Raw genomic sequence first — 18,949 nt, 5'->3', positions numbered from 1 at the left:
TCGCGGGCGCCCCCGGGCGAGAAAGCGCGATGGCCCAGACGCGCTACTGATCCACAGAAGTGGAAACTTGACGAACGGTTACACGCGTGCGTGCGCACACACGCACATCCACACGCACTCACAAGCATGATCGCACTGCGCGGACCCGCGCGAGCGCTTCCAGGCCCCAAAGCACACATGCCATCACACATACACACACATATACACACAGCACTCCCACACTAGCGGGCTGGCACACCCACCCAATCCCCCAGGCACACACACTTGTGTGTACTGGCTGATAAGAGCAAGTATGCAGGAAGGGCCCTCATGCTACACACACACACACACACACACACATACAGAGGCGCATTAGCAGAAGGCAGGATGGCCACACACACTCTCACACCCGTCAAACAGTCTCTTGCGTGCTCTCACACCCACACATACCAGCGCATGAACTCACGCACCAGACACAAGACACAAGCAGAAACACTGACACAGGCCCCCAGAGCTCCCTAGACCTCCCGAGGCAGGCTAGAGTGGCAGGTGGTGGCTGGGTTCTTCCGGGACTCCTCCCACGGAGAGGGAGTGGGCGAGGGCGAGGGGTGGAGTAGCCTTGTCCACCCCCCTCCCTGCCTGTGCAAGGTGGGAGCCAAGTGCGGTGTTGGATCAGGATGGGTGGGACGGATGGGTGTTGGAGGGCATCCTGGGCTTGGTGCAAATGGAGACAGGCTCTCCCCTCCAAACCTCTGCCAGCTAGCTAGCCAGCCAGCCCTGCAGGGAGGTGCGGTGTGGTGTGGTGTGGTGTGGTGTGGTGTGGCGGTGCCCACTCTGAGGGCTCCGGGAGCCAGCGGTGATGGGCAATACAAGCCTCGTCCTATGCGAGGAGGACGAGGGGGGCGGGGTGCTCTCTCCCGAGTGTGGGGTGTGGGTGGGGATGGACTGCCCTGGGCCCGGGTCTCTGGTCCCCGAGGGGCCGGCTGTGGTCCTGATAGTGACCAAAAGCAAGAGAGGACACGCCGGGGCGGAGTCCAAAAAGCCTCCAGCACCCGGTATTCCCAGGCGGTCTCCCATCCAAGTACTAACCAGGCCCGACCCTGCTTAGCTTCCGAGATCAGACGAGATCGGGCGCGTTCAGGGTGGTATGGCCGTAGACGACGGCCGCCGCTCCGGAAAGCCCCAAGAGCCTGCTGCCGGCGCTCGCCCGCCGCCACTGTCAACGCTGCCCCCCTGCCCGCCCGCCCACCCACCCACCCGACGCCGAGCCCACGCGAGCCCAGGGCCCCGCAGACACACGCACTGTACCGCAGCGCACACCAAGGACCACAGCCACGCACGCACGCACGCACGCCACTCGGCCCGGCCCGAGCCCCACCCACACGCGCCAGCCCTCGCTGCCAGCCTACAACCTCCCCTAACCCCTTCAGCCCTCCTCCGCCCTCCCCATGGAGCACGGGCCCAGACAGTGAGTGCCAGACTTGGCCCCACGGAGACCTCTCCTTCTCCTACTCCTCCCCTCCCCTCCACTCCCCTCCCCTCCCCTCCCCGGAGGTTCTTGGACCAGCATCCTCACCCACCCACCCACCCACCCACCCACCCACGCGTGACCTCCTCTTGCCCTGGACGCTCGAGGAGGACGAGGAGGACAGTCCGGCTTCTGGAATCTGGAATCGGGGACGCTGGGCCCCACCTCGCTCACGGCACCGTCCGTCCCTCAGTCCCTCCCCGTGCCCCGGACTGGGACCCTCAGCCTGGACACGCACGGGAATCCGACTGACTGTGGATGGCTGGCATCCCATCCCACCCAGCATCCGCACAGCCACAGCCAGCGGCACAGGCTAGCCCTGGAGCCAGGCACTGTCCGTGCCCTCCCTTTGGAGCGAGCGGGCGCACACACAATACCCACACAGGGGCACCCTGCGCCCGACACGAGCAAGGGCTCGCGGGCGCCCCCGGGCGAGAAAGCGCGATGGCCCAGACGCGCTACTGATCCACAGAAGTGGGAACTTGACGAACGGTTACACGCGTGCGTGCGCACACACGCACATCCACACGCACTCACAAGCATGATCGCACTGCGCGGACCCGCGCGAGCGCTTCCAGGCCCCAAAGCACACATGCCATCACACATACACACACATATACACACAGCACTCCCACACTAGCGGGCTGGCACACCCACCCAATCCCCCAGGCACACACACTTGTGTGTACTGGCTGATAAGAGCAAGTATGCAGGAAGGGCCCTCATGCTACACACACACACACACACACACACACACACACACATACAGAGGCGCATTAGCAGAAGGCAGGATGGCCACACACACTCTCACACCCGTCAAACAGTCTCTTGCGTGCTCTCACACCCACACATACCAGCGCATGAACCCACGCACCAGACACAAGACACAAGCAGACACACTGACACAGGCCCCCAGAGCTCCCTAACCTCCCGAGGCAGGCTAGAGTGGCAGGTGGTGGCTGGGTTCTTCCGGGACTCCTCCCACGGAGAGGGAGTGGGCGAGGGCGAGGGATGGAGTAGCCTTGTCCACCCCCCTCCCTGCCTGTGCAAGGTGGGAGCCAAGTGCGGTGTTGGATCAGGATGGGTGGGACGGATGGGTGTTGGAGGGCATCCTGGGCGTGGTGCAAATGGAGACAGGCTCTCCCCTCCAAACCTCTGCCAGCTAGCTAGCCAGCCAGCCCTGCAGGGAGGTGCGGTGTGGTGTGGTGTGGTGTGGTGTGGTGTGGTGTGGTGTGGCGGTGCCCACTCTGAGGGCTCCGGGAGCCAGCGGTGATGGGCAATACAAGCCTCGTCCTATGCGAGGAGGACGAGGGGGGCGGGGTGCTCTCTCCCGAGTGTGGGGTGTGGGTGGGGCTGGACTGCCCTGGGCCCGGGTCTCTGGTCCCCGAGGGGCCGGCTGTGGTCCTGACAGTGACCAAAAGCAAGAGAGGACACGCCGGGGCGGAGTCCAAAAAGCCTACAGCACCCGGTATTCCCAGGCGGTCTCCCATCCAAGTACTAACCAGGCCCGACCCTGCTTAGCTTCCGAGATCAGACGAGATCGGGCGCGTTCAGGGTGGTATGGCCGTAGACGACGGCCGCCGCTCCGGAAAGCCCCAAGAGCCTGCTGCCGGCGCTCGCCCGCCGCCACTGTCAATGCTGCCCCCCCTGCCCGCCCGCCCACCCACCCACCCGACGCCGAGCCCACGCGAGCCCAGGGCCCCGCAGACACACGCACTGTACCGCAGCGCACACCAAGGACCACAGCCACGCACGCACGCACGCACGCCACTCGGCCCGGCCCGAGCCCCACCCACACGCGCCAGCCCTCGCTGCCAGCCTACAACCTCCCCGAACCCCTTCAGCCCTCCTCCGCCCTCCCCATGGAGCACGGGCCCAGACAGTGAGTGCCAGACTTGGCCCCACGGAGACCTCTCCTTCTCCTACTCCTCCCCTCCCCTCCACTCCCCTCCCCTCCCCTCCCCGGAGGTTCTTGGACCAGCATCCTCACCCACCCACCCACCCACCCACCCACGCGTGACCTCCTCTTGCCCTGGACGCTCGAGGAGGACGAGGAGGACAGTCCGGCTTCTGGAATCTGGAATCGGGGACGCTGGGCCCCACCTCGCTCACGGCACCGTCCGTCCCTCAGTCCCTCCCCGTGCCCCGGACTGGGACCCTCAGCCTGGACACGCACGGGAATCCGACTGACTGTGGATGGCTGGCATCCCATCCCACCCAGCATCCGCACAGCCACAGCCAGCGGCACAGGCTAGCCCTGGAGCCAGGCACTGTCCGTGCCCTCCCTTTGGAGCGAGCGGGCGCACACACAATACCCACACAGGGGCACCCTGCGCCCGACACGAGCAAGGGCTCGCGGGCGCCCCCGGGCGAGAAAGCGCGATGGCCCAGACGCGCTACTGATCCACAGAAGTGGGAACTTGACGAACGGTTACACGCGTGCGTGCGCACACACGCACATCCACACGCACTCACAAGCATGATCGCACTGCGCGGACCCGCGCGAGCGCTTCCAGGCCCCAAAGCACACATGCCATCACACATACACACACATATACACACAGCACTCCCACACTAGCGGGCTGGCACACCCACCCAATCCCCCAGGCACACACACTTGTGTGTACTGGCTGATAAGAGCAAGTATGCAGGAAGGGCCCTCATGCTACACACACACACACACACACACACACACACATACAGAGGCGCATTAGCAGAAGGCAGGATGGCCACACACACTCTCACACCCGTCAAACAGTCTCTTGCGTGCTCTCACACCCACACATACCAGCGCATGAACCCACGCACCAGACACAAGACACAAGCAGACACACTGACACAGGCCCCCAGAGCTCCCTAGACCTCCCGAGGCAGGCTAGAGTGGCAGGTGGTGGCTGGGTTCTTCCGGGACTCCTCCCACGGAGAGGGAGTGGGCGAGGGCGAGGGATGGAGTAGCCTTGTCCACCCCCCTCCCTGCCTGTGCAAGGTGGGAGCCAAGTGCGGTGTTGGATCAGGATGGGTGGGACGGATGGGTGTTGGAGTGCATCCTGGGCGTGGTGCAAATGGAGACAGGCTCTCCCCTCCAAACCTCTGCCAGCTAGCTAGCCAGCCAGCCCTGCAGGGAGGTGCGGTGTGGTGTGGTGTGGTGTGGTGTGGTGTGGTGTGGCGGTGCCCACTCTGAGGGCTCCGGGAGCCAGCGGTGATGGGCAATACAAGCCTCGTCCTATGCGAGGAGGACGAGGGGGGCGGGGTGCTCTCTCCCGAGTGTGGGGTGTGGGTGGGGATGGACTGCCCTGGGCCCGGGTCTCTGGTCCCCGAGGGGCCGGCTGTGGTCCTGACAGTGACCAAAAGCAAGAGAGGACACGCCGGGGCGGAGTCCAAAAAGCCTACAGCACCCGGTATTCCCAGGCGGTCTCCCATCCAAGTACTAACCAGGCCCGACCCTGCTTAGCTTCCGAGATCAGACGAGATCGGGCGCGTTCAGGGTGGTATGGCCGTAGACGACGGCCGCCGCTCCGGAAAGCCCCAAGAGCCTGCTGCCGGCGCTCGCCCGCCGCCACTGTCAACGCTGCCCCCCTGCCCGCCCGCCCACCCACCCACCCGACGCCGAGCCCACGCGAGCCCAGGGCCCCGCAGACACACGCACTGTACCGCAGCGCACACCAAGGACCACAGCCACGCACGCACGCACGCACGCCACTCGGCCCGGCCCGAGCCCCACCCACACGCGCCAGCCCTCGCTGCCAGCCTACAACCTCCCCGAACCCCTTCAGCCCTCCTCCGCCCTCCCCATGGAGCACGGGCCCAGACAGTGAGTGCCAGACTTGGCCCCACGGAGACCTCTCCTTCTCCTACTCCTCCCCTCCCCTCCACTCCCCTCCCCTCCCCTCCCCGGAGGTTCTTGGACCAGCATCCTCACCCACCCACCCACCCACCCACCCACGCGTGACCTCCTCTTGCCCTGGACGCTCGAGGAGGACGAGGAGGACAGTCCGGCTTCTGGAATCTGGAATCGGGGACGCTGGGCCCCACCTCGCTCACGGCACCGTCCGTCCCTCAGTCCCTCCCCGTGCCCCGGACTGGGACCCTCAGCCTGGACACGCACGGGAATCCGACTGACTGTGGATGGCTGGCATCCCATCCCACCCAGCATCCGCACAGCCACAGCCAGCGGCACAGGCTAGCCCTGGAGCCAGGCACTGTCCGTGCCCTCCCTTTGGAGCGAGCGGGCGCACACACAATACCCACACAGGGGCACCCTGCGCCCGACACGAGCAAGGGCTCGCGGGCGCCCCCGGGCGAGAAAGCGCGATGGCCCAGACGCGCTACTGATCCACAGAAGTGGGAACTTGACGAACGGTTACACGCGTGCGTGCGCACACACGCACATCCACACGCACTCACAAGCATGATCGCACTGCGCGGACCCGCGCGAGCGCTTCCAGGCCCCAAAGCACACATGCCATCACACATACACACACATATACACACAGCACTCCCACACTAGCGGGCTGGCACACCCACCCAATCCCCCAGGCACACACACTTGTGTGTACTGGCTGATAAGAGCAAGTATGCAGGAAGGGCCCTCATGCTACACACACACACACACACACACACACACACACATACAGAGGCGCATTAGCAGAAGGCAGGATGGCCACACACATTCTCACACCCGTCAAACAGTCTCTTGCGTGCTCTCACACCCACACATACCAGCGCATGAACCCACGCACCAGACACAAGACACAAGCAGACACACTGACACAGGCCCCCAGAGCTCCCTAGACCTCCCGAGGCAGGCTAGAGTGGCAGGTGGTGGCTGGGTTCTTCCGGGACTCCTCCCACGGAGAGGGAGTGGGCGAGGGCGAGGGATGGAGTAGCCTTGTCCACCCCCCTCCCTGCCTGTGCAAGGTGGGAGCCAAGTGCGGTGTTGGATCAGGATGGGTGGGACGGATGGGTGTTGGAGTGCATCCTGGGCGTGGTGCAAATGGAGACAGGCTCTCCCCTCCAAACCTCTGCCAGCTAGCTAGCCAGCCAGCCCTGCAGGGAGGTGCGGTGTGGTGTGGTGTGGTGTGGTGTGGTGTGGTGTGGCGGTGCCCACTCTGAGGGCTCCGGGAGCCAGCGGTGATGGGCAATACAAGCCTCGTCCTATGCGAGGAGGACGAGGGGGGCGGGGTGCTCTCTCCCGAGTGTGGGGTGTGGGTGGGGCTGGACTGCCCTGGGCCCGGGTCTCTGGTCCCCGAGGGGCCGGCTGTGGTCCTGACAGTGACCAAAAGCAAGAGAGGACACGCCGGGGCGGAGTCCAAAAAGCCTACAGCACCCGGTATTCCCAGGCGGTCTCCCATCCAAGTACTAACCAGGCCCGACCCTGCTTAGCTTCCGAGATCAGACGAGATCGGGCGCGTTCAGGGTGGTATGGCCGTAGACGACGGCCGCCGCTCCGGAAAGCCCCAAGAGCCTGCTGCCGGCGCTCGCCCGCCGCCACTGTCAATGCTGCCCCCCCTGCCCGCCCGCCCACCCACCCACCCGACGCCGAGCCCACGCGAGCCCAGGGCCCCGCAGACACACGCACTGTACCGCAGCGCACACCAAGGACCACAGCCACGCACGCACGCACGCACGCCACTCGGCCCGGCCCGAGCCCCACCCACACGCGCCAGCCCTCGCTGCCAGCCTACAACCTCCCCGAACCCCTTCAGCCCTCCTCCGCCCTCCCCATGGAGCACGGGCCCAGACAGTGAGTGCCAGACTTGGCCCCACGGAGACCTCTCCTTCTCCTACTCCTCCCCTCCCCTCCACTCCCCTCCCCTCCCCTCCCCGGAGGTTCTTGGACCAGCATCCTCACCCACCCACCCACCCACCCACCCACCCACGCGTGACCTCCTCTTGCCCTGGACGCTCGAGGAGGACGAGGAGGACAGTCCGGCTTCTGGAATCTGGAATCGGGGACGCTGGGCCCCACCTCGCTCACGGCACCGTCCGTCCCTCAGTCCCTCCCCGTGCCCCGGACTGGGACCCTCAGCCTGGACACGCACGGGAATCCGACTGACTGTGGATGGCTGGCATCCCATCCCACCCAGCATCCGCACAGCCACAGCCAGCGGCACAGGCTAGCCCTGGAGCCAGGCACTGTCCGTGCCCTCCCTTTGGAGCGAGCGGGCGCACACACAATACCCACACAGGGGCACCCTGCGCCCGACACGAGCAAGGGCTCGCGGGCGCCCCCGGGCGAGAAAGCGCGATGGCCCAGACGCGCTACTGATCCACAGAAGTGGGAACTTGACGAACGGTTACACGCGTGCGTGCGCACACACGCACATCCACACGCACTCACAAGCATGATCGCACTGCGCGGACCCGCGCGAGCGCTTCCAGGCCCCAAAGCACACATGCCATCACACATACACACACATATACACACAGCACTCCCACACTAGCGGGCTGGCACACCCACCCAATCCCCCAGGCACACACACTTGTGTGTACTGGCTGATAAGAGCAAGTATGCAGGAAGGGCCCTCATGCTACACACACACACACACACACACACACACACACACATACAGAGGCGCATTAGCAGAAGGCAGGATGGCCACACACACTCTCACACCCGTCAAACAGTCTCTTGCGTGCTCTCACACCCACACATACCAGCGCATGAACCCACGCACCAGACACAAGACACAAGCAGACACACTGACACAGGCCCCCAGAGCTCCCTAGACCTCCCGAGGCAGGCTAGAGTGGCAGGTGGTGGCTGGGTTCTTCCGGGACTCCTCCCGCGGAGAGGGAGTGGGCGAGGGCGAGGGATGGAGTAGCCTTGTCCACCCCCCTCCCTGCCTGTGCAAGGTGGGAGCCAAGTGCGGTGTTGGATCAGGATGGGTGGGACGGATGGGTGTTGGAGGGCATCCTGGGCGTGGTGCAAATGGAGACAGGCTCTCCCCTCCAAACCTCTGCCAGCTAGCTAGCCAGCCAGCCCTGCAGGGAGGTGCGGTGTGGTGTGGTGTGGTGTGGTGTGGTGTGGTGTGGTGTGGTGTGGTGTGGTGTGGCGGTGCCCACTCTGAGGGCTCCGGGAGCCAGCGGTGATGGGCAATACAAGCCTCGTCCTATGCGAGGAGGACGAGGGGGGCGGGGTGCTCTCTCCCGAGTGTGGGGTGTGGGTGGGGCTGGACTGCCCTGGGCCCGGGTCTCTGGTCCCCGAGGGGCCGGCTGTGGTCCTGACAGTGACCAAAAGCAAGAGAGGACACGCCGGGGCGGAGTCCAAAAAGCCTACAGCACCCGGTATTCCCAGGCGGTCTCCCATCCAAGTACTAACCAGGCCCGACCCTGCTTAGCTTCCGAGATCAGACGAGATCGGGCGCGTTCAGGGTGGTATGGCCGTAGACGACGGCCGCCGCTCCGGAAAGCCCCAAGAGCCTGCTGCCGGCGCTCGCCCGCCGCCACTGTCAACGCTGCCCCCCTGCCCGCCCGCCCACCCACCCACCCGACGCCGAGCCCACGCGAGCCCAGGGCCCCGCAGACACACGCACTGTACCGCAGCGCACACCAAGGACCACAGCCACGCACGCACGCACGCACGCCACTCGGCCCGGCCCGAGCCCCACCCACACGCGCCAGCCCTCGCTGCCAGCCTACAACCTCCCCGAACCCCTTCAGCCCTCCTCCGCCCTCCCCATGGAGCACGGGCCCAGACAGTGAGTGCCAGACTTGGCCCCACGGAGACCTCTCCTTCTCCTACTCCTCCCCTCCCCTCCACTCCCCTCCCCTCCCCTCCCCGGAGGTTCTTGGACCAGCATCCTCACCCACCCACCCACCCACCCACCCACCCACGCGTGACCTCCTCTTGCCCTGGACGCTCGAGGAGGACGAGGAGGACAGTCCGGCTTCTGGAATCTGGAATCGGGGACGCTGGGCCCCACCTCGCTCACGGCACCGTCCGTCCCTCAGTCCCTCCCCGTGCCCCGGACTGGGACCCTCAGCCTGGACACGCACGGGAATCCGACTGACTGTGGATGGCTGGCATCCCATCCCACCCAGCATCCGCACAGCCACAGCCAGCGGCACAGGCTAGCCCTGGAGCCAGGCACTGTCCGTGCCCTCCCTTTGGAGCGAGCGGGCGCACACACAATACCCACACAGGGGCACCCTGCGCCCGACACGAGCAAGGGCTCGCGGGCGCCCCCGGGCGAGAAAGCGCGATGGCCCAGACGCGCTACTGATCCACAGAAGTGGGAACTTGACGAACGGTTACACGCGTGCGTGCGCACACACGCACATCCACACGCACTCACAAGCATGATCGCACTGCGCGGACCCGCGCGAGCGCTTCCAGGCCCCAAAGCACACATGCCATCACACATACACACACATATACACACAGCACTCCCACACTAGCGGGCTGGCACACCCACCCAATCCCCCAGGCACACACACTTGTGTGTACTGGCTGATAAGAGCAAGTATGCAGGAAGGGCCCTCATGCTACACACACACACACACACACACACACACATACAGAGGCGCATTAGCAGAAGGCAGGATGGCCACACACACTCTCACACCCGTCAAACAGTCTCTTGCGTGCTCTCACACCCACACATACCAGCGCATGAACCCACGCACCAGACACAAGACACAAGCAGACACACTGACACAGGCCCCCAGAGCTCCCTAGACCTCCCGAGGCAGGCTAGAGTGGCAGGTGGTGGCTGGGTTCTTCCGGGACTCCTCCCACGGAGAGGGAGTGGGCGAGGGCGAGGGATGGAGTAGCCTTGTCCACCCCCCTCCCTGCCTGTGCAAGGTGGGAGCCAAGTGCGGTGTTGGATCAGGATGGGTGGGACGGATGGGTGTTGGAGTGCATCCTGGGCGTGGTGCAAATGGAGACAGGCTCTCCCCTCCAAACCTCTGCCAGCTAGCTAGCCAGCCAGCCCTGCAGGGAGGTGCGGTGTGGTGTGGTGTGGTGTGGTGTGGTGTGGTGTGGCGGTGCCCACTCTGAGGGCTCCGGGAGCCAGCGGTGATGGGCAATACAAGCCTCGTCCTATGCGAGGAGGACGAGGGGGGCGGGGTGCTCTCTCCCGAGTGTGGGGTGTGGGTGGGGATGGACTGCCCTGGGCCCGGGTCTCTGGTCCCCGAGGGGCCGGCTGTGGTCCTGACAGTGACCAAAAGCAAGAGAGGACACGCCGGGGCGGAGTCCAAAAAGCCTACAGCACCCGGTATTCCCAGGCGGTCTCCCATCCAAGTACTAACCAGGCCCGACCCTGCTTAGCTTCCGAGATCAGACGAGATCGGGCGCGTTCAGGGTGGTATGGCCGTAGACGACGGCCGCCGCTCCGGAAAGCCCCAAGAGCCTGCTGCCGGCGCTCGCCCGCCGCCACTGTCAACGCTGCCCCCCCTGCCCGCCCGCCCACCCACCCACCCGACGCCGAGCCCACGCGAGCCCAGGGCCCCGCAGACACACGCACTGTACCGCAGCGCACACCAAGGACCACAGCCACGCACGCACGCACGCACGCCACTCGGCCCGGCCCGAGCCCCACCCACACGCGCCAGCCCTCGCTGCCAGCCTACAACCTCCCCGAACCCCTTCAGCCCTCCTCCGCCCTCCCCATGGAGCACGGGCCCAGACAGTGAGTGCCAGACTTGGCCCCACGGAGACCTCTCCTTCTCCTACTCCTCCCCTCCCCTCCACTCCCCTCCCCTCCCCTCCCCGGAGGTTCTTGGACCAGCATCCTCACCCACCCACCCACCCACCCACCCACCCACGCGTGACCTCCTCTTGCCCTGGACGCTCGAGGAGGACGAGGAGGACAGTCCGGCTTCTGGAATCTGGAATCGGGGACGCTGGGCCCCACCTCGCTCACGGCACCGACCGTCCCTCAGTCCCTCCCCGTGCCCCGGACTGGGACCCTCAGCCTGGACACGCACGGGAATCCGACTGACTGTGGATGGCTGGCATCCCATCCCACCCAGCATCCGCACAGCCACAGCCAGCGGCACAGGCTAGCCCTGGAGCCAGGCACTGTCCGTGCCCTCCCTTTGGAGCGAGCGGGCGCACACACAATACCCACACAGGGGCACCCTGCGCCCGACACGAGCAAGGGCTCGCGGGCGCCCCCGGGCGAGAAAGCGCGATGGCCCAGACGCGCTACTGATCCACAGAAGTGGGAACTTGACGAAAGGTTACACGCGTGCGTGCGCACACACGCACATCCACACGCACTCACAAGCATGATCGCACTGCGCGGACCCGCGCGAGCGCTTCCAGGCCCCAAAGCACACATGCCATCACACATACACACACATATACACACAGCACTCCCACACTAGCGGGCTGGCACACCCACCCAATCCCCCAGGCACACACACTTGTGTGTACTGGCTGATAAGAGCAAGTATGCAGGAAGGGCCCTCATGCTACACACACACACACACACACACACACACATACAGAGGCGCATTAGCAGAAGGCAGGATGGCCACACACACTCTCACACCCGTCAAACAGTCTCTTGCGTGCTCTCACACCCACACATACCAGCGCATGAACCCACGCACCAGACACAAGACACAAGCAGACACACTGACACAGGCCCCCAGAGCTCCCTAGACCTCCCGAGGCAGGCTAGAGTGGCAGGTGGTGGCTGGGTTCTTCCGGGACTCCTCCCACGGAGAGGGAGTGGGCGAGGGCGAGGGATGGAGTAGCCTTGTCCACCCCCCTCCCTGCCTGTGCAAGGTGGGAGCCAAGTGCGGTGTTGGATCAGGATGGGTGGGACGGATGGGTGTTGGAGGGCATCCTGGGCGTGGTGCAAATGGAGACAGGCTCTCCCCTCCAAACCTCTGCCAGCTAGCTAGCCAGCCAGCCCTGCAGGGAGGTGCGGTGTGGTGTGGTGTGGTGTGGTGTGGTGTGGTGTGGTGTGGTGTGGCGGTGCCCACTCTGAGGGCTCCGGGAGCCAGCGGTGATGGGCAATACAAGCCTCGTCCTATGCGAGGAGGACGAGGGGGGCGGGGTGCTCTCTCCCGAGTGTGGGGTGTGGGTGGGGCTGGACTGCCCTGGGCCCGGGTCTCTGGTCCCCGAGGGGCCGGCTGTGGTCCTGACAGTGACCAAAAGCAAGAGAGGACACGCCGGGGCGGAGTCCAAAAAGCCTACAGCACCCGGTATTCCCAGGCGGTCTCCCATCCAAGTACTAACCAGGCCCGACCCTGCTTAGCTTCCGAGATCAGACGAGATCGGGCGCGTTCAGGGTGGTATGGCCGTAGACGACGGCCGCCGCTCCGGAAAGCCCCAAGAGCCTGCTGCCGGCGCTCGCCTGCCGCCACTGTCAATGCTGCCCCCCTGCCCGCCCGCCCACCCACCCACCCGACGCCGAGCCCACGCGAGCCCAGGGCCCCGCAGACACACGCACTGTACCGCAGCGCACACCAAGGACCACAGCCACGCACGCACGCACGCACGCCACTCGGCCCGGCCCGAGCCCCACCCACACGCGCCAGCCCTCGCTGCCAGCCTACAACCTCCCCGAACCCCTTCAGCCCTCCTCCGCCCTCCCCATGGAGCACGGGCCCAGACAGTGAGTGCCAGACTTGGCCCCACGGAGACCTCTCCTTCTCCTACTCCTCCCCTCCCCTCCACTCCCCTCCCCTCCCCTCCCCGGAGGTTCTTGGACCAGCATCCTCACCCACCCACCCACCCACCCACCCACCCACGCGTGACCTCCTCTTGCCCTGGACGCTCGAGGAGGACGAGGAGGACAGTCCGGCTTCTGGAATCTGGAATCGGGGACGCTGGGCCCCACCTCGCTCACGGCACCGTCCGTCCCTCAGTCCCTCCCCGTGCCCCGGACTGGGACCCTCAGCCTGGACACGCACGGGAATCCGACTGACTGTGGATGGCTGGCATCCCATCCCACCCAGCATCCGCACAGCCACAGCCAGCGGCACAGGCTAGCCCTGGAGCCAGGCACTGTCCGTGCCCTCCCTTTGGAGCGAGCGGGCGCACACACAATACCCACACAGGGGCACCCTGCGCCCGACACGAGCAAGGGCTCGCGGGCGCCCCCGGGCGAGAAAGCGCGATGGCCCAGACGCGCTACTGATCCACAGAAGTGGGAACTTGACGAACGGTTACACGCGTGCGTGCGCACACACGCACATCCACACGCACTCACAAGCATGATCGCACTGCGCGGACCCGCGCGAGCGCTTCCAGGCCCCAAAGCACACATGCCATCACACATACACACACATATACACACAGCACTCCCACACTAGCGGGCTGGCACACCCACCCAATCCCCCAGGCACACACACTTGTGTGTACTGGCTGATAAGAGCAAGTATGCAGGAAGGGCCCTCATGCTACACACACACACACACACACACACACACACACACACATACAGAGGCGCATTAGCAGAAGGCAGGATGGCCACACACACTCTCACACCCGTCAAACAGTCTCTTGCGTGCTCTCACACCCACACATACCAGCGCATGAACCCACGCACCAGACACAAGACACAAGCAGACACACTGACACAGGCCCCCAGAGCTCCCTAGACCTCCCGAGGCAGGCTAGAGTGGCAGGTGGTGGCTGGGTTCTTCCGGGACTCCTCCCGCGGAGAGGGAGTGGGCGAGGGCGAGGGATGGAGTAGCCTTGTCCACCCCCCTCCCTGCCTGTGCAAGGTGGGAGCCAAGTGCGGTGTTGGATCAGGATGGGTGGGACGGATGGGTGTTGGAGGGCATCCTGGGCGTGGTGCAAATGGAGACAGGCTCTCCCCTCCAAACCTCTGCCAGCTAGCTAGCCAGCCAGCCCTGCAGGGAGGTGCGGTGTGGTGTGGTGTGGTGTGGTGTGGTGTGGTGTGGTGTGGTGTGGTGTGGCGGTGCCCACTCTGAGGGCTCCGGGAGCCAGCGGTGATGGGCAATACAAGCCTCGTCCTATGCGAGGAGGACGAGGGGGGCGGGGTGCTCTCTCCCGAGTGTGGGGTGTGGGTGGGGCTGGACTGCCCTGGGCCCGGGTCTCTGGTCCCCGAGGGGCCGGCTGTGGTCCTGACAGTGACCAAAAGCAAGAGAGGACACGCCGGGGCGGAGTCCAAAAAGCCTACAGCACCCGGTATTCCCAGGCGGTCTCCCATCCAAGTACTAACCAGGCCCGACCCTGCTTAGCTTCCGAGATCAGACGAGATCGGGCGCGTTCAGGGTGGTATGGCCGTAGACGACGGCCGCCGCTCCGGAAAGCCCCAAGAGCCTGCTGCCGGCGCTCGCCCGCCGCCACTGTCAACGCTGCCCCCCTGCCCGCCCGCCCACCCACCCACCCGACGCCGAGCCCACGCGAGCCCAGGGCCCCGCAGACACACGCACTGTACCGCAGCGCACACCAAGGACCACAGCCACGCACGCACGCACGCACGCCACTCGGCCCGGCCCGAGCCCCACCCACACGCGCCAGCCCTCGCTGCCAGCCTACAACCTCCCCGAACCCCTTCAGCCCTCCTCCGCCCTCCCCATGGAGCACGGGCCCAGACAGTGAGTGCCAGACTTGGCCCCACGGAGACCTCTCCTTCTCCTACTCCTCCCCTCCCCTCCACTCCCCTCCCCTCCCCTCCCCGGAGGTTCTTGGACCAGCATCCTCACCCACCCACCCACCCACCCACCCACCCACGCGTGACCTCCTCTTGCCCTGGACGCTCGAGGAGGACGAGGAGGACAGTCCGGCTTCTGGAATCTGGAATCGGGGACGCTGGGCCCCACCTCGCTCACGGCACCGTCCGTCCCTCAGTCCCTCCCCGTGCCCCGGACTGGGACCCTCAGCCTGGACACGCACGGGAATCCGACTGACTGTGGATGGCTGGCATCCCATCCCACCCAGCATCCGCACAGCCACAGCCAGCGGCACAGGCTAGCCCTGGAGCCAGGCACTGTCCGTGCCCTCCCTTTGGAGCGAGCGGGCGCACACACAATACCCACACAGGGGCACCCTGCGCCCGACACGAGCAAGGGCTCGCGGGCGCCCCCGGGCGAGAAAGCGCGATGGCCCAGACGCGCTACTGATCCACAGAAGTGGGAACTTGACGAACGGTTACACGCGTGCGTGCGCACACACGCACATCCACACGCACTCACAAGCATGATCGCACTGCGCGGACCCGCGCGAGCGCTTCCAGGCCCCAAAGCACACATGCCATCACACATACACACACATATACACACAGCACTCCCACACTAGCGGGCTGGCACACCCACCCAATCCCCCAGGCACACACACTTGTGTGTACTGGCTGATAAGAGCAAGTATGCAGGAAGGGCCCTCATGCTACACACACACACACACACACACACACACACACACATACAGAGGCGCATTAGCAGAAGGCAGGATGGCCACACACACTCTCACACCCGTCAAACAGTCTCTTGCGTGCTCTCACACCCACACATACCAGCGCATGAACCCACGCACCAGACACAAGACACAAGCAGACACACTGACACAGGCCCCCAGAGCTCCCTAGACCTCCCGAGGCAGGCTAGAGTGGCAGGTGGTGGCTGGGTTCTTCCGGGACTCCTCCCACGGAGAGGGAGTGGGCGAGGGCGAGGGATGGAGTAGCCTTGTCCACCCCCCTCCCTGCCTGTGCAAGGTGGGAGCCAAGTGCGGTGTTGGATCAGGATGGGTGGGACGGATGGGTGTTGGAGTGCATCCTGGGCGTGGTGCAAATGGAGACAGGCTCTCCCCTCCAAACCTCTGCCAGCTAGCTAGCCAGCCAGCCCTGCAGGGAGGTGCGGTGTGGTGTGGTGTGGTGTGGTGTGGTGTGGTGTGGTGTGGTGTGGCGGTGCCCACTCTGAGGGCTCCGGGAGCCAGCGGTGATGGGCAATACAAGCCTCGTCCTATGCGAGGAGGACGAGGGGGGCGGGGTGCTCTCTCCCGAGTGTGGGGTGTGGGTGGGGCTGGACTGCCCTGGGCCCGGGTCTCTGGTCCCCGAGGGGCCGGCTGTGGTCCTGACAGTGACCAAAAGCAAGAGAGGACACGCCGGGGCGGAGTCCAAAAAGCCTACAGCACCCGGTATTCCCAGGCGGTCTCCCATCCAAGTACTAACCAGGCCCGACCCTGCTTAGCTTCCGAGATCAGACGAGATCGGGCGCGTTCAGGGTGGTATGGCCGTAGACGACGGCCGCCGCTCCGGAAAGCCCCAAGAGCCTGCTGCCGGCGCTCGCCCGCCGCCACTGTCAACGCTGCCCCCCCTGCCCGCCCGCCCACCCACCCACCCGACGCCGAGCCCACGCGAGCCCAGGGCCCCGCAGACACACGCACTGTACCGCAGCGCACACCAAGGACCACAGCCACGCACGCACGCACGCACGCCACTCGGCCCGGCCCGAGCCCCACCCACACGCGCCAGCCCTCGCTGCCAGCCTACAACCTCCCCGAACCCCTTCAGCCCTCCTCCGCCCTCCCCATGGAGCACGGGCCCAGACAGTGAGTGCCAGACTTGGCCCCACGGAGACCTCTCCTTCTCCTACTCCTCCCCTCCCCTCCACTCCCCTCCCCTCCCCTCCCCGGAGGTTCTTGGACCAGCATCCTCACCCACCCACCCACCCACCCACCCACCCACGCGTGACCTCCTCTTGCCCTGGACGCTCGAGGAGGACGAGGAGGACAGTCCGGCTTCTGGAATCTGGAATCGGGGACGCTGGGCCCCACCTCGCTCACGGCACCGTCCGTCCCTCAGTCCCTCCCCGTGCCCCGGACTGGGACCCTCAGCCTGGACACGCACGGGAATCCGACTGACTGTGGATGGCTGGCATCCCATCCCACCCAGCATCCGCACAGCCACAGCCAGCGGCACAGGCTAGCCCTGGAGCCAGGCACTGTCCGTGCCCTCCCTTTGGAGCGAGCGGGCGCACACACAATACCCACACAGGGGCACCCTGCGCCCGACACGAGCAAGGGCTCGCGGGCGCCCCCGGGCGAGAAAGCGCGATGGCCCAGACGCGCTACTGATCCACAGAAGTGGGAACTTGACGAACGGTTACACGCGTGCGTGCGCACACACGCACATCCACACGCACTCACAAGCATGATCGCACTGCGCGGACCCGCGCGAGCGCTTCCAGGCCCCAAAGCACACATGCCATCACACATACACACACATATACACACAGCACTCCCACACTAGCGGGCTGGCACACCCACCCAATCCCCCAGGCACACACACTTGTGTGTACTGGCTGATAAGAGCAAGTATGCAGGAAGGGCCCTCATGCTACACACACACACACACACACACACACACACACACACATACAGAGGCGCATTAGCAGAAGGCAGGATGGCCACACACACTCTCACACCCGTCAAACAGTCTCTTGCGTGCTCTCACACCCACACATACCAGCGCATGAACCCACGCACCAGACACAAGACACAAGCAGACACACTGACACAGGCCCCCAGAGCTCCCTAGACCTCCCGAGGCAGGCTAGAGTGGCAGGTGGTGGCTGGGTTCTTCCGGGACTCCTCCCGCGGAGAGGGAGTGGGCGAGGGCGAGGGATGGAGTAGCCTTGTCCACCCCCCTCCCTGCCTGTGCAAGGTGGGAGCCAAGTGCGGTGTTGGATCAGGATGGGTGGGACGGATGGGTGTTGGAGTGCATCCTGGGCGTGGTGCAAATGGAGACAGGCTCTCCCCTCCAAACCTCTGCCAGCTAGCTAGCCAGCCAGCCCTGCAGGGAGGTGCGGTGTGGTGTGGTGTGGTGTGGTGTGGTGTGGTGTGGTGTGGTGTGGCGGTGCCCACTCTGAGGGCTCCGGGAGCCAGCGGTGATGGGCAATACAAGCCTCGTCCTATGCGAGGAGGACGAGGGGGGCGGGGTGCTCTCTCCCGAGTGTGGGGTGTGGGTGGGGCTGGACTGCCCTGGGCCCGGGTCTCTGGTCCCCGAGGGGCCGGCTGTGGTCCTGACAGTGACCAAAAGCAAGAGAGGACACGCCGGGGCGGAGTCCAAAAAGCCTACAGCACCCGGTATTCCCAGGCGGTCTCCCATCCAAGTACTAACCAGGCCCGACCCTGCTTAGCTTCCGAGATCAGACGAGATCGGGCGCGTTCAGGGTGGTATGGCCGTAGACGACGGCCGCCGCTCCGGAAAGCCCCAAGAGCCTGCTGCCGGCGCTCGCCCGCCGCCACTGTCAACGCTGCCCCCCTGCCCGCCCGCCCACCCACCCACCCGACGCCGAGCCCACGCGAGCCCAGGGCCCCGCAGACACACGCACTGTACCGCAGCGCACACCAAGGACCACAGCCACGCACGCACGCACGCACGCACGCCACTCGGCCCGGCCCGAGCCCCACCCACACGCGCCAGCCCTCGCTGCCAGCCTACAACCTCCCCGAACCCCTTCAGCCCTCCTCCGCCCTCCCCATGGAGCACGGGCCCAGACAGTGAGTGCCAGACT

General features: G+C 65.6%; 10 non-coding genes across 10 annotated transcripts; all 10 read right to left on the bottom strand.

The window, feature by feature from the left end:
* Positions 1-1,019: 1,019 nt before the first annotated feature.
* Positions 1,020-1,138, bottom strand: LOC127676233 (5S ribosomal RNA). The gene has a single exon (XR_007975746.1). It is a non-coding gene; the product is annotated as a 5S ribosomal RNA (ribosomal RNA).
* Positions 1,139-2,960: 1,822 nt separating this feature from the next.
* Positions 2,961-3,079, bottom strand: LOC127676198 (5S ribosomal RNA). Its single transcript, XR_007975712.1, has one exon. It is a non-coding gene; the product is annotated as a 5S ribosomal RNA (ribosomal RNA).
* A 1,811-nt stretch (positions 3,080-4,890) lies between these two features.
* Positions 4,891-5,009, bottom strand: LOC127676197 (5S ribosomal RNA). Its single transcript, XR_007975711.1, has one exon. It is a non-coding gene; the product is annotated as a 5S ribosomal RNA (ribosomal RNA).
* A 1,812-nt stretch (positions 5,010-6,821) lies between these two features.
* LOC127676196 (5S ribosomal RNA) lies at positions 6,822-6,940 on the bottom strand. Its single transcript, XR_007975710.1, has one exon. It is a non-coding gene; the product is annotated as a 5S ribosomal RNA (ribosomal RNA).
* A 1,839-nt stretch (positions 6,941-8,779) lies between these two features.
* On the bottom strand, positions 8,780-8,898 carry LOC127676195 (5S ribosomal RNA). The gene has a single exon (XR_007975709.1). It is a non-coding gene; the product is annotated as a 5S ribosomal RNA (ribosomal RNA).
* Positions 8,899-10,710: 1,812 nt separating this feature from the next.
* On the bottom strand, positions 10,711-10,829 carry LOC127676238 (5S ribosomal RNA). The gene has a single exon (XR_007975751.1). It is a non-coding gene; the product is annotated as a 5S ribosomal RNA (ribosomal RNA).
* A 1,823-nt stretch (positions 10,830-12,652) lies between these two features.
* LOC127676228 (5S ribosomal RNA) lies at positions 12,653-12,771 on the bottom strand. Its single transcript, XR_007975741.1, has one exon. It is a non-coding gene; the product is annotated as a 5S ribosomal RNA (ribosomal RNA).
* A 1,835-nt stretch (positions 12,772-14,606) lies between these two features.
* On the bottom strand, positions 14,607-14,725 carry LOC127676216 (5S ribosomal RNA). Its single transcript, XR_007975730.1, has one exon. It is a non-coding gene; the product is annotated as a 5S ribosomal RNA (ribosomal RNA).
* Positions 14,726-16,553: 1,828 nt separating this feature from the next.
* LOC127676205 (5S ribosomal RNA) lies at positions 16,554-16,672 on the bottom strand. Its single transcript, XR_007975719.1, has one exon. It is a non-coding gene; the product is annotated as a 5S ribosomal RNA (ribosomal RNA).
* Positions 16,673-18,503: 1,831 nt separating this feature from the next.
* On the bottom strand, positions 18,504-18,622 carry LOC127676194 (5S ribosomal RNA). The gene has a single exon (XR_007975708.1). It is a non-coding gene; the product is annotated as a 5S ribosomal RNA (ribosomal RNA).
* Between the last annotated feature and the right edge of the window lie 327 nt (positions 18,623-18,949).

The sequence above is a fragment of the Apodemus sylvaticus genome, unplaced genomic scaffold (assembly GCF_947179515.1).
Source record: "Apodemus sylvaticus unplaced genomic scaffold, mApoSyl1.1 scaffold_152, whole genome shotgun sequence".
NCBI lineage: Eukaryota > Metazoa > Chordata > Mammalia > Rodentia > Muridae > Apodemus > Apodemus sylvaticus.
Note: the sequence above shows the minus strand (reverse complement) of the source record. Positions and strands in the feature narration are given on the sequence as shown.